This window comes from Andrena cerasifolii, chromosome 10 (genome assembly GCF_050908995.1).
Source record: "Andrena cerasifolii isolate SP2316 chromosome 10, iyAndCera1_principal, whole genome shotgun sequence".
NCBI lineage: Eukaryota > Metazoa > Arthropoda > Insecta > Hymenoptera > Andrenidae > Andrena > Andrena cerasifolii.
In genome coordinates, this window is record NC_135127.1 from 4,433,654 (window position 1) to 4,448,055 (window position 14,402).

The 14,402-nt window shown below is 38.6% G+C and overlaps 1 protein-coding gene and 1 pseudogene across 1 annotated transcript in view; both read left to right on the plus strand.

Annotated features, from left to right (window-relative positions):
- Sol1 overlaps positions 1–14,402 on the plus strand; it is a 696,665-nt gene that overhangs the window by 129,284 nt on the left and 552,979 nt on the right. The window lies entirely within an intron of this gene.
- LOC143374449 (5S ribosomal RNA) lies at positions 13,642–13,761 on the plus strand (annotated as a pseudogene).

Genomic DNA, 14,402 nt, shown 5'->3' on the forward strand with positions numbered 1-14,402 from the left:
CAAACGCTATTATCTAAAGAATGGTTGGAAGCACGAAAAAATAATATATACAGTAATTGTAGAAAATTGAATGCTCTTTTAATCTTATTTGAACAAAATTTCGATTCGGCCTACCATTTTTGAAAAATTCTTCAAATTCGTACCATTGATGAATTCTAAACATTAATGCCTGGTCGGCATCCTTTCCTGTTGTCCGATTGCAATAAATTTCTTCAGGGACTATTTTTGTATCTCATGGCACCGTTCTAGGGGATGAGAGCAAAGAAATACAAACAAAACTTCGACACGTATAAATATTACGAACTCCATCATACTTATTCTCAACATCCAATACAGTCAACGCAGAAATAATTTAAAAACCATTCTATTCTTCTGTGCACCATATCCCACGAAGACGTTCACAAATTCTTAAGAAACGTTCCATAAACCAGGCGTTCCTGAACGTCGCGAACCTCGTCGCAATCTGAGCGCGGGCTCGTCTGACTAACCGCTGACCTATACTACTGAGCGCCGCTAGGAAACAATACTTTCGCTTGGCGCGACACAATACGCCCGTTCCTACTGTTCCTCCGTTATCCGACGTCGCTCAAGAAAGTGCTGTCTTCCCGTTGCGCCGCCGTCGCCTGACAAATTGTGAGCGGTTACACGCATAAGTAGGTCGCGCGACAATTTCGCGCCGAAAATGTTTTCCAGCGCGTCGGACAGCGGGCTGACGATAAAATCGATACGTTCACACCGCGGTTGAGTGCCGTCTATGCCGACGAAGAGGCGATATAGTTGGCGCGCGACAAATCGAGTGGTCACCATAAAAATCCGTGGACTGAAAAAAAAAAAGGAGGAGGGAAATTCCGCGCGTGCTGCATCCGACCGATACGCGTTTGGCTTCCAAACCCCTCGACCGCCACTTCGCAGCGAATATATCTGGCATCGTGGGAATTCAATTTCAGGGATCACCGCCGCCCTCAGGATTGACCAACTCCCGTTACAAATAAGTCCCGGGGTTGGAAATAATTAATAACGAGGAGGGTTGCCGATCGATGCAGCGTCGAGCTGTTCAGTCGCCAAGTGGGCTCCCTTGGCGATACGCGTTCCAGAAGTTTTTAATTTTGTTGCTTGTCAGAGTTTATCACGCCCAGAACGGCTTATATCTGGCGGCAAGACGAAACGTCAATAATGCCTGTGACTTCGACGCGTCGAGAAATTGGTAGAATTGAATGAAATGTAAATCGAGGTATTGGAGAGTGGAGAAATACGTCAGAGGAAATTGTTTAAAGTGTTGGATGCAGTGTGGGGGGGGGGGGGGGTCCTTTAAATGAAAGATCGTGTGGGTGAATTTTAGTAAGGGGTTTCGAAAATATGATTTTTCATGAATTTTTCATAGCTTCAAAGTTTGGTATTCCTGTTAAACGAAACCCCCCATATGAAGGATTTTCAAAGAAGTGTGGCAGAATTGTTTGGAATAGTTGCTCCTTGAATCCTGTATAGACTCTGATGATGAATAGAATGTGATGACGTGACTATGACGCGGCAGTTATAACAAAGTTTGTACCAATACAAACAGCACCGAATGTGGGTGCTACAATAAAATTGTGCCACGCTTGTATTTTGGATATTACAATCGTGGATTTGATTTCTCTTTAACTGCATTTACATACTGTTTGCTGAGCTTCTGTTATCTCTACGGGCTGCATGGGCATCTGCACTTGTAACATTTATATTGGTTCCCTTTGTTATTCACGATTAAATCAAGCAAAATTTTGTTCTCTCGTCTGCACGCTAACAAAGTCACTTCATAACTTTCGTTTGTTTCATTTTTTACTCAATTGACAAGCGATTTAAATTCAAAAGTAGAAAGTGAGGTACAGAAAGTGTCTTCAAGAAACTCATTCCAGGCGTGAAGCATATCGAAATGACTGTCAAGTACCTGCCGTTATCTTACGTTCATTCGTATTACCAGTTCGCAGTTGACCCAGTTCATTCGTAAAGGCACGCGGTACCAAAGTATCATGTCCTAATATCTTGACATCTGACGGTCAATATAGTACCTACCTCCTACAAAAGCTTCACGGAATTTTAATTATTCCAACGGAAATTATACGGGAAATGACGTTTTCGGCTGTAAGAGCGTAAAATTACATCGGTTTTATGCGACAATACGCGTACGGCTTGTACCAGATTTCATGCAGCGAAAGAAATAATTTTAAACCTAGACAATTATGTTTTCACGATGAAAAGTGCTTTTTATTTCAAATGATGTTTTTTTGATAAATAGGAAACATCTTTTCGAGATCACACCTTTGGAACTTTCAAAGTCATTTACATTTCCTTCATTTGGCTTATATATTTATATTGACTAGATTTTGAACTGGCACTAAGTCTTGCAATCATTATATTCTGCTCGTTGATCTTCAAGGATCAAAAATATGATTAACAGTGAAAGTAAACAACTTTCGAAAAATTGAAGGATGGCCATTAATTTCAAGAAATTTTAAGGAAATAAATTACACAATCCTCCTTCTTTTTAATGAATCTCCTTTAATATTAAAATATGCTCTTTTGAGCAGTTTATATCATTGCTTGATGTTACATTTTGCACAGTCACGTGCATGAACGATAAACATCAATTAATGTTAAAAGAATGGATTGCGTAGGCGCAGAACAGTCCGATAGAGATTTCATCGCGATTCAGTGAGAAGAATAATTCAGAGCTGACGACAGGCCTTGTAAATCGCATTAACTATTCTTAAGCTACGGGAAATATTTAGAGCGAAATGTCAGTCGTTTCCGCGGAATTAGCAGCTACAAATAAAACTTGCAGGGCAGAGGTCCTGGGCAATCCTCTTAGCGAAGAGCGGGATTAGAAACTTGTGTGATGGGTCCGATGAACAATCTATGAAACTTCCCGGACTGTTACCACTGGGCCGTTTGATATTTCGTGTAGTCCACCGCTGAGAACACACTGATATTAATAACCTGAGAAAGCAAAGTTAAAGAAGTGAACTTAGTCTCTTCAAACTACGTTAGATACGTTACAGAACATGAATCATTGATTAGCTCCTTAAGCATACAAGGTGCTTCAGAACCATAAATGAAAAGTCAGGAGTGCCCATGAAAAGGAAACAGAAAAATCTGATAAAATTAAGGTAGTAAAGTCATTGTTTTATAAATGTTCGATACCTTTGGATGGAACAGTTCCATTTATAATTGTATGTACCTATTTCAGAGTAACAGGTGTAAAAATAAAATGACACTCAATTCCATAACAAAAAGCGTCAACCTGTTCTATAAACCTTCTTTTTTAAAGTCTAAAAATATGATTTAAATCATTTGCCTCTGGAGTGTGAAATTGCGATAGTTTCTCAGAATTTTCAAGATTGCAACAGACAAACGGAATGTCAATCTTTCACACGAAATTTCAGGGAATGGAGTAACGTTTTTTTATGGTAGATTAATGTATCGCTTTATCTTTGTACCGCCATCAATTAACGAGCCGTCAACGAAGCTTGCGTTTTATGTTAGTGAAGAAAATCTCTTACTAATGTTCTTTTTGCGCTGACGTCAAACATCTTTTTGCTGGAGGTTATAAAATTGATCGAAGTTGCGAATACTGTGCAGTGCATGAAATTTACATATTTCACGGTAATTATCCGTTTCATATTAAGCACTGCGAAAATGATTTTACAAAAGTGCATAGTAATTTGTATAATTAACATTCGTGTTACTTTACGAATAATCGTTTTTCGTGAATTTCTTCACTTTAAATACTGACTTTTCAGCTGGCTTGTTCTTACTAAAAAAGAATCTCGCTTCTACGACATTACGAAATTAAAAACTTCCTAACATCTATTAAATCATCGTTAATGTACTTACACTTTTATTGGAGGAAGGTTTAGGATCTTTTAATAAACTTCAACACCTTTGTACCATTTCGAAAGATTTACCTTTTGAATCCTCGTGACCCGTAACTAAATTTAATTGAAATAATTAACATCGTAATAGCGCAAGGAAATGTGAAAAACGCAAAACTTCATTTTCGCTGTTGAGCTTGTATCGCACGCATATGCTTGCGCGTAGGTTTTTCTCATGCCCTTTTCGGCCGTTGCAGTTTTATAAGTATCGTATTTGTAACCACGTCAAAAGGTCAAAGGTACCTGGGGCAAAGGATAAAAGTAGCGAGTGGTATCGCCATATTCCACACAGTTGGGTGGCAAAAGAAATGTAATTTATTTTCACAGCCTTTAAGGCGATGTTGCTTTCCAGTTTCCACCGCGAAGTATGAGATTCGAAGGGCTTCGAAGCTGCAGCGAGGATAAAAAGGTTACTGGTATTATTATAGTATCTTCCTTTCCAACCTTTCGTGGCAATGTTAGCAGCAGTGGAGTACTTTGAGTCAGCACAGAACATGCTAAAGAATAATTCAATGATTTCAGGCATTGCTACTGTGCAGTCATGTGCATGTACATTCTTAAATGTGTGTAATATTTCTTCTACGCAAATAGAATTTATATCATCTCCCATACTTGGTGGATTTTTATAATCTATTTTCGTGAATAGTTAAATTCTAGTGAAATATATTTGAAATTCACTCCTGTATAACATATGTATGATAATATTGTTTATCACATTTCTCGATAATTCATATTTGATGCAGATTAAATGGATTGGTGATAATACAGGGGCATATATTTAAAATTAAACCAGCATCGTAAAAATCTGTCGACTTTATCAGATTCATGGAATTGTTCATTAAACTTTCGCTTTAATGGAGATAATGCTACTTGATTAGTAGATTATTGAACCTAAAAAGCAACGAATAAGGACAAAGAAACTAAAAATGAAGCAGACCATGTACTAATTGTAATATCAACGACATTCTCGCGATACACTTTGTGATAATTAAACCGTTAATTAAAAGTGCTGCTGTGGAGCTGAAAAAAGCTGAAATGATATTTAAAAAATGTGAGCTCGAATTATGACGACATGGAAAGACAGAAGAGAATTTATATTTATATCGACACGAACTTTACTGCCCGAAATTAAAACTCAGAGGCGCCACAAGCACCCAAACTTCTCTATGAATACCTGTGGCTCGATCTGTTTACAAGATTTACCTTTTATAAGCAACCTTCAAAATAAATATACTATAATAAATTCAAAAAAGTTAGCTCCCGCGAGCTTAGCATACAGACTTTGTTTACCTCTACTGACTCGATTTATTAAATAAACTATAAAAATGTACGCTTCCTGAAAAACTTGCCAATATTTTCATACAGCAAATCTATTCCTCTAATACATCATATCACCCCCATTATTTGGTCCCGTATTTTCTGACAATCCCCTTCAGCTTTACCTTCCAAAATGGAACCAGTAATTATCCAAAGGCTGTCGCGCGTCGCTACAATTCGTGCATCGAAACTATTTCTCGATTCTGTCTCGAGTATTCACTCTGGCCCTCGAATAGACTACGAAACTATCCTTGAAACGGGGGCGGGGGGTTGATGCGAAAATCGAAAGGTGGTCACGAGGTTTTGTCGGGACGAGCGAGCAAAGGGAGTCGATTTAGGGGCATTCGAGGATCATCGTCGCGACATTTGACGCGAGATTTCACACAACGGGCTAGTGATTAACGGAAGAGGTCGGCCGAACCACGAGCAATCGTGCGACTAACCCCGATGGGGCCTTCAAGTTGACTGGAATCGTCGGTCTGTGCATTCGACACGATCAACTGTTTCCATCGTATGCACGAAGTCAGTCAATACGAGGCCCTTTGCGTGTCTATCAGGGACTTGACGCGAGCGCGTCACTCAACTGGATCGTCATCGCTCTGATCAACTGTCCTTGTGCATCATTGCCATTACCTTCGAAGTGCACTTTCTCCCACCATAATATAGGCTCGCCATCACTGTCGCACGTACCTCAGAGGAAAATAATCATCGCCTAACGTGTTTGATGATCATAGTTTGACGCAATTTCTAGGGTGGATTCTCGTTCGCGGCGGGTCGCCTTGTCGTGTATGAAAGAAACGAGTATCATTCCACGTCAAATTGATCACTTTTGATGTCGGTTTTTTTTTTAGGAAATTAGGAGGGGTTGAAGCAGAGTTTATACAAAAACCGACTTTTGAAGAAACCGGTTTTCGAATTCTACTATTCGCATAAAACCGGTTAAACCGGTTTTCGAATTCTACTGTTCCCATAAAACCGGTTACACCGGTTTTCGAATTCTACTATTCCCATAAAACCGGTTAAACCGGTTTTCGAATTCTACTATTCCCATAAAACCGGTTAAACCGGTTTTCGAATTTTCACAAAAAATATATAATTAAAATGGTAAATAAATATTTGTACTTACTTTGAAAATGTTCAGTTTCCTTAATATTTATGAAATTACAAAATATAGCAAAATAAAATATACTGTATCTATACAAACCTAAATAAATAAAAAGAATTCAATTAATTAAAATCCGTACAAATCCTGACTATTTTTGAGTTCATGTAATATTTATAGATCTACAAAAATATAACGCAATAAAATAGACCGCATACAAAACCAAATGAAAAAGAAATAAAATAACTAAAATCCGCACAAAATATAAATCTTTTACAGTGGTACCAAATTATAAATCTTTATTCCATTTAGTATTTTTCGTCAGAAAATATGAACACATGAAGATTAGTTCTACAGTTACATTACCTACTACAATCTGCTTGTGTCCCAGGCAATTTCAAGTAAAAATGTTAACGTTTTTAATTAAATAAGTAATTCATTTCTGCATATTAATTCTAGTATATAAAACCGCTTTTTCTTTAAATTTAAAAACTGGTTTTCGAATTTTACAAATTTATAAATATAAACCAGTTTTCAAACACGGTTTTTAAAAACCGACAAACCGTAGGATGAAGTCATCATTTCGCTCGATCAGAATTTATTTGACGGAAACATGACATTGAAGTTTGAAAATTTTGTTCATTTTAGGGAGGATAGGTTTTGTACATGAATTATTATCTTCGAAATTGCTAATGACAAGGAATTCATTGTGCGTTTATTTTAATCGAGATAGATCGAGCTCTCTTAATAATTTTTTTTGTTGCACCAAATAGTTGTTTCTGCAATGTGAAAATTATAAATAGTTTCTTGAAAGAGATCGTGTTAATTATATCCTAAGTTATTTGAATTGTTAATCGTAAAGTAAAAATGTTGAGGATGTGAAAATGAAAAAGGAGAAAAAATAGGATAAAAAAAATTTGAAGCGTAGACTTTAGATCTACTTATATTAGTAGGATTTTATATGCGGTTTTGAACAGTATGGTGCAACTAGACTTCCTCGGTCTCTCCATTTATTCGCATTATATCCCATTTCCTACTTCTCTTATCATAGCAAATCCTTAACGCGATTTTCCGGGAATATTTTTCTTCCTTTTAGAGGGATTTTGATGCTCCACGGCTGCTTCATGCTGTATAGTGTATACGGTGTAAGCTTCTGGATTTATTACGGTGAAATGTTAATGGCTCTGTTTTCAAATGAAACCTCGTCAGTTCGATATCGAGGGTGAAATAAAGATAAAAACAACGTATTACAAAATGTTAGTATTGGAATTCTTATTATAGATTAATTATGCAAGGATTAATTATAAATTAGCATTGCAGTCATACAGAAAACTAATATAAGCGGCAATTTAAAAGGCAGATTTAGGTGAAAGATACAATAAAGATGCATTACACAAAATATGAATAAATATATAAGAAATAAATAGTCACCGCTAAATTTATTTCTAAACTGTCTTTGGTCTACAATTTGAGAAAAAAAATATTTCCACTGAAAGACAATAAACTGAAAAGTTTGCAACTACTATATTGATCTCGAAAAAATGATCTGCCATAATCATGTATCCCTATTTTAACAGAATAACTTCACTACCATATAAAATTATATTTCCCCAGCCAATTACTAGGATGTATGTAGCCAGTGACCACTAATAAATAAGAATTAATGTAATACACAAACTGGTCGAATTTCTCGTGGGAAAATGTGTCTGTGTGTGCGTCAGTGTGAAGGTAAAATGATTTAATGACGAACGATGGGCAATGGTATTCGCTGATACGTAAGCGGCTAACGTTCGATCGTGGTTGTAGTGACGGAAAATCTAACACGTAATGTACCACTGCAATCCAACGTTTATCAGTCTATTCATCGCGATGTTTAATCGAAACGAGATTTCGAGTTCTATGGTTCTCGGCAAGGAACAAAGGCAGAAATTTCACGCAATTTTCCGCATAATTCCTATTGTTTCTAGGAACGAAATGGTTAGTCCCGACAAAGTCAGGACGTTACGAAACTTTAATTACAAATAATTGCACGCGGAGTGAAATGAAATGAAAGGGGCCACCAGGTGTACAGGTGTTTCATCTTAACTATCACAGTAAAGTCTGTTATCATTCTCAATCAAGATTAGAGATTACTTCATCCTCTACCACCATACACTCGATCTAATGAAAGCTTCTGCCTGCGGTGTCCTCACAGTTAATTTCAATGCGCAAGGTGATTTTAGAAAGTGGATCCAACTATAACTGCATTCGAGAGGGGCAAGTTTGTTTTATTTAAATAACTTTAAATAACTTTATTTACATGACTTTAAATAACTTTAGTTAAATGACTTTAAATAGCTTCAACTTCGACTTCAACTTCAACTTCAACCTCAACCTCAACTTCAACTTCAACTTCAACATTTTTATTCGTCAAATAATTTAAAGCTAAAGTAACTTTTATATGATCCGTTATTTAAACTATTTTTTGTTTAGTTAATGCCCATCTCTACTGTGTAGTGAGTTCAGTAGTCTCACCAACGCAACATCATTCTTTCGCCCGCTACTAATCCTGAAACCGTCCATTGCTACAAGCACGATGTAAGGACATCCAAAGGAATATGACGGCTACAAGCTCATTCTAACAAGCATGAAAATCCTCCTAGACAAATTTACATTCCGACAGTTCAGCAGAATTTTCCAAACCTTTCACTCCGGAACCAAATATTCTGTACGAAAGACAAGATGCATTCAACCATCGATGCCTCGCACAGTACACACAGGCGACTCTACTGCAGAGGTACTTTTCTATCATTTACAATGTAAACCCTAATTCCGGTTGCTCAGTGAGAGACCTGGGACTCGCGTGGCTGGTTACCACGCAATATAACCAGAGAGACGATCCATCATATTGGTCAATCTATCGCGGAATGGTCCCGGTGAGCTCGTTTTATCGCGCGGCCTATCCAATCCATCGAATCTCTCCGTGAAAGGGGGACCAGCATTCGCAGACGACCACCCGGGACGTAGCGAAGTCGCATTTGCTCGCCCTCTACAGCCGCCATCCAGCGCTTCTATTTATTCCTCCGATGCAGTTTCGAATAATTGATATATAGCCGGCCAGCGGCTGACCAAGCGACTGCTTCCCTCGTGCGAGCAAAGGTGCAGGGAGGGAATATTGTTCGCACGGCGATAATACGGCCGTGCATCACGCTACGTGCCGAGCGATTTCTCCTTTAAGAACCTCTCCAACGACTTTCTCAATATTGCTGTTGCGAATTCTTTCAAATTCCTCACCGTGCACGTATGAACGGGGAGCGTTCATTTCGGCCGAGGCCGACGATGAAGAGGGGAAAATTGGCGTTACCGAGTGGGGGTGGTTTCACACGTGCCATATCTGTGACTCGTGAATGGTATTTTGGATATATTCGTTCGATAGAGACGCTACTGGTTTAAATAAGATAGAAGGAGATAGGGCATGTGTGAACGGAGCTGGAATACTGAGAGGCGCTAAATTTTATCGATTTGTTCGTATGATAAGATAATGGTTTGGAATATTTGCGCCGGTGATTATGAAAGTGGTGTTTGGGCGTGGTAAAAAATATTTTTCCATTACTGAAGAAAATGTTTCACAGCATATGTGCTCTTCTAAGGTCAAATTTATCTAACATTGTAAAATTTGATGAGTAACTTCTACGAAAATGTGTTCCTTAAACGTTTGAGTGTCTTCCAGATTCCAAAAGTGCTCAAACTTAGTTTTTCGATCCTGATAACTTAGTAAATTCAAATATTTTTTCGAACAAAAGCAGTTTTTAGTTTCAAATACTTTGCCACTCACAACTTTACCATTTTTGGTAATGTATTCTTTACCACCATTTCTCCCAACTTTTCTCATATTTTCGGTATAATTAAGTATATTTCCCGGTTCCCTTCTTTTTGTTATTTTCTTGCCCCACATCTAAGGTTAATACAAAGTATGTAATTATTTCCTTTCTCAAAAATTACTTACAGAGAACTCGTTATGAAAGTGTCACTGCCCTGTCATTGCTTACTTGACGGCTATTTTGCAACAACACTTTCATAATATTGTAATATAAATAAATTCAACATAAAATAAGAGAAATCTAAATTTTTTTATTTTTTTTTACTTGTATCATAATCACTGGCACACTTCATCCTTTGTATTGTGTGTGGTAGTGTGTTTAAAGTCTGGATGTATTACGGAAGATGCACCGAAACATTTAAATTTCTTATGTCACAGGATAATTAAAACGTCCCTTACCGTTTTATAATCCAAATTGCTTTTTCCCAGTATACAAATGTACCTATTTTAAACGTACGTGTGCATTCTACTATTAACAGCTAGTGCTCTGGTATATTATGGAGGCTTCTAATGAATATTTTCACTTGACATGTCAGTGCTTCGTGGAGGGACACTGCACAGTCTTCCGTTTCACAATTTTGTAAACATCTTTTACATTTATGTATAAATAGCTTAAAGTACCCGGTGTTGCCCGGGAATGCTTCGATTATCACGGAGTGTCAAGAGGGTGAAATAAGGGAGAAAGGGTGGGATGTCCAGATTTCAAGGAAGCCTATATTTTCCGCCGGGTTCTAGACAGTAATTATGCAACATTTGGTTCTAATCGGTTACAAAAATCGGCATAAAAAGTATCCTAAATATTATTCCTGGTCCTAGACTCCGCATATACAAAATTTAAGAAAGATCCGTTGCGGAGTTGCGACGTGATTGAGTAACAAACATACAAACATCCAAGCACACTTTCGCATTTATTATATCAGTAGGATTTTTTTCGTTTATTCATTATATAAATCATGAATTACTTCACAATAAATGACGATACTAGAAAACGTCACAATGCTTACGCTATCGTTACGTGCTTAATCAATTCCAATCTGTGGCCAGTTCTAGCTGCCGAAAAGTGTTGGATTCATATTGAAATCTATCGACTCTGAAAGTCGAAATATAGAAACTGGAATTCCTTCAGTCGAAAAGTTTCTTTAGTCTGCAGGAGTTATACCATTGGTCGTCGATTTTCTGAGAAAAGTCACTGACGACGCTGCGTCGAGTAATGGATGAAGAATAATGCCCGAGTCTATCACCTCATCCCCCCACCCTTTCCGATATCTTCGACTACATTAAGCCAGGAAAGTTGCACGGGGAAACCTTTCAACCTTTTTCACTTTAATTCCTGAATTTTAAGAGCTCGACCTACCTGCAGAAACGTCTTCGTAATATCTATGAATGCCCGCGACCTACCCCTTCGTTTGCATTTAAATCGGAGTCAAAATATTGGCCCGCACGGAAAATCATTTTCGCCGGCCGGCGAACAATGCCTGGTCGGAAAATGCAATCAAACCAACGTCCCAGTGTTAACGGACAGAGACGTCCCTTCAAAGCACGTGTATTCCTATTTCGAACTCCGCGTACTTCGCAATTTCGTTAAACCCCGACCCGCTGTGGGCAAATCGAAAATATTCGTCTAACGAGGAGAGTCGCTAATGGCAAATAGAAAGCAACTGTATTAGTTGTTTGACATTCATGGGATTACACATTCTCATACGCATTTCTAAACCGTGTTTAGAATATTCCAGCAATCCACAGATAAATTTTTTGATTACGTATTGATGATTAATATTTTGCTGTAATGTCTATATGCAATTCCTACCATCGAATGATTACTTTCTATATTTTCTTCTAATATATGTTTTATGGAAATTTGTAAGGAGATGTGTTTTTATATTGTTTACTTATGTTAGCTCTTCATTAGCAATCGCCATCTCGTCGAATTATATCACGATTTATTGGACACCTTGTATTACGTCGTGGAAGTTAATTCATGCATGTTAAACGTCAGAAGTTTCAAATTGTATTTAAAACTAGAAAACATTATTTCTCTTTTTCTTCAGAGATAAAGATAAAGTTTACTCTTGCAATCACAAAATTACAATAGAATTTATATATATGGCTTAGTGCCCAAATATTGTATGTCCATTTTTAGCGTTTTCGAGAAAACAGGTTTTTAAATATGGAATGGTACAGGGATATACAACGAAGAAAAATATTATTTTTGAATGTGATTTCTATTCAGCTTAAAGAAACAATCAAGAACTATTTATTGCATATAGAAACTCAAATTTCACAAAGAGTGGGCATAAAATATTTGTGCCCTAAGCCATCGAATGCTTATATTCTCAGTGATTAAAGTAGTTCTCGCTCACTGTACTACGAACAAATGACATTTGTACGCATTCATAAATGCTGTACATAATAGAGATTTCGTGAGCCAAGTCGACAGGGAAAGCGTCGCAATTAATACAAAATAACAAACATTATGAGCAACATACCCCTTCATATGTACATACACTGCGTTCCACATTAGAGCATACTCGTTTCGCGCAGGGATACACTGTTGATTGGTAGTAAACCGGCAGGGGAAGCGCTACGACCAATCGCGAAAGTGCTACGACCAATCGCGTCTGTCAGATCCGTGGGAGCTGCGCAGATCGGTCGCAAATCGGTAGGGGCGTTGGTACACTCTTATATGGAACGCAGTGTAGAGTACTATTTGTTAATCAATTTCAATATATATTCAGCTATTCATACATTGCAGCGAGCCAGTCCCCACTAATGTTTCATCTGTCCCAGTAGATAATTCCGTCACCGGCCAGACCACGCATAAAGCACTGGTTCTCGTCCGATCACCAAAGTTAAACTGCGCTGGGCGCGGATAGTACTTGGATGGGAGACCGCGTTGTAAGAAACTCAGAACTACATAGTACAAATCATATTAATTCGAACCCGTTTACATGGGAACCGCATTATGAGAGTACCGCGTTATAGGTTTGAGGACTGTCGCAATTTTTGCTCCGCGTTATATAGAAACCGCGTTATAGAAGGGTTTACTGTACACTGTATCAACATGTCCCAGAGAAGACGTACCAACTTACCCCACGGGAAGTCATTATGTACAAACATGTCCATAAAAAAATGTACAGCATGTAAACTTACCTTCAAAAGACTCAATGTGATCCCAAATTAATTCGGGTTATAAAATTCTCTATACCGTCTCGAGACGGATTGGAAAGTGGACACAACTATTTACTGTTTCTCCATATAACCAAAAACAGTTAAAAAATGATTCCTAACGCCAAGGTACACACACGTACGCTGGATCGTAGGAAAGAATCGAACAACAAACTTCATATGCTTATCTCGCTCAAATCGAGCTACATACATACGGTGTCAAGATAATTCGTCTGTATTAACTAGCCCCGGTCTCCCCTAGTGTTCGCGCACTCGCAGTAGAAAACTCCGTCAACGGCCAGACCACGCAAAAAAACACTGGTTCTCGTCCGATCACCAAAGTTAAACTGCGCTGGGCGCGGGTGGTACTTGGATGGGAGACCGCTTGGGAACTCCGCGTGTCGTTGGCATCTATTTTCACCCGTGGTCTTGAAAATTGAGTTTGACGTATTTTTGATTACCTTCGTTCGGCACCTGTCACTGTACGTTCCAGCAGGACGGTCGGAACGTTTCTTTTTGCGCAGCCTTCTCCGCTCCGTATTATTTCATATGCATCCTCAATGCCGAACCCCATCGGCTTCGACACCGAGTATTTCTAATTCTCTGATCGAACACTATCGCAGCAGAATGCCGGCACACTTTTCCACATTCTCGATAATGGCTCCGCGCCGGAACGTTGCGTTCCACGTGTGCGGGAGCAATTCGAGCGTCGACGTGCCTGTGACCGTCACCCCATACATCGGCGGGTTTTCTCTGTAAATGCCGGTATCCGCCGGATAATAGTCGAATTGTACACTTTGCCCATTATGATCTGGCATTATGAGCAGACTAAAGCCGTGTATTTATGTAATGCGGCCGTGTCGCAGTAATGCATGCATTGCACGTCCGTCGACACGTGGTTACGGAGCGTGTTAATTACTGCGCGGTCGTTACGCGTCATAAATTAATATTTCAATTACGATTTCGCTAATGCCGTGCACCTTCCAGCGCGGCCCAGTCGCATATTTCGGTTCGCATGGCCGGTGCGAACTTGAACGGTACTTTGGCGCAC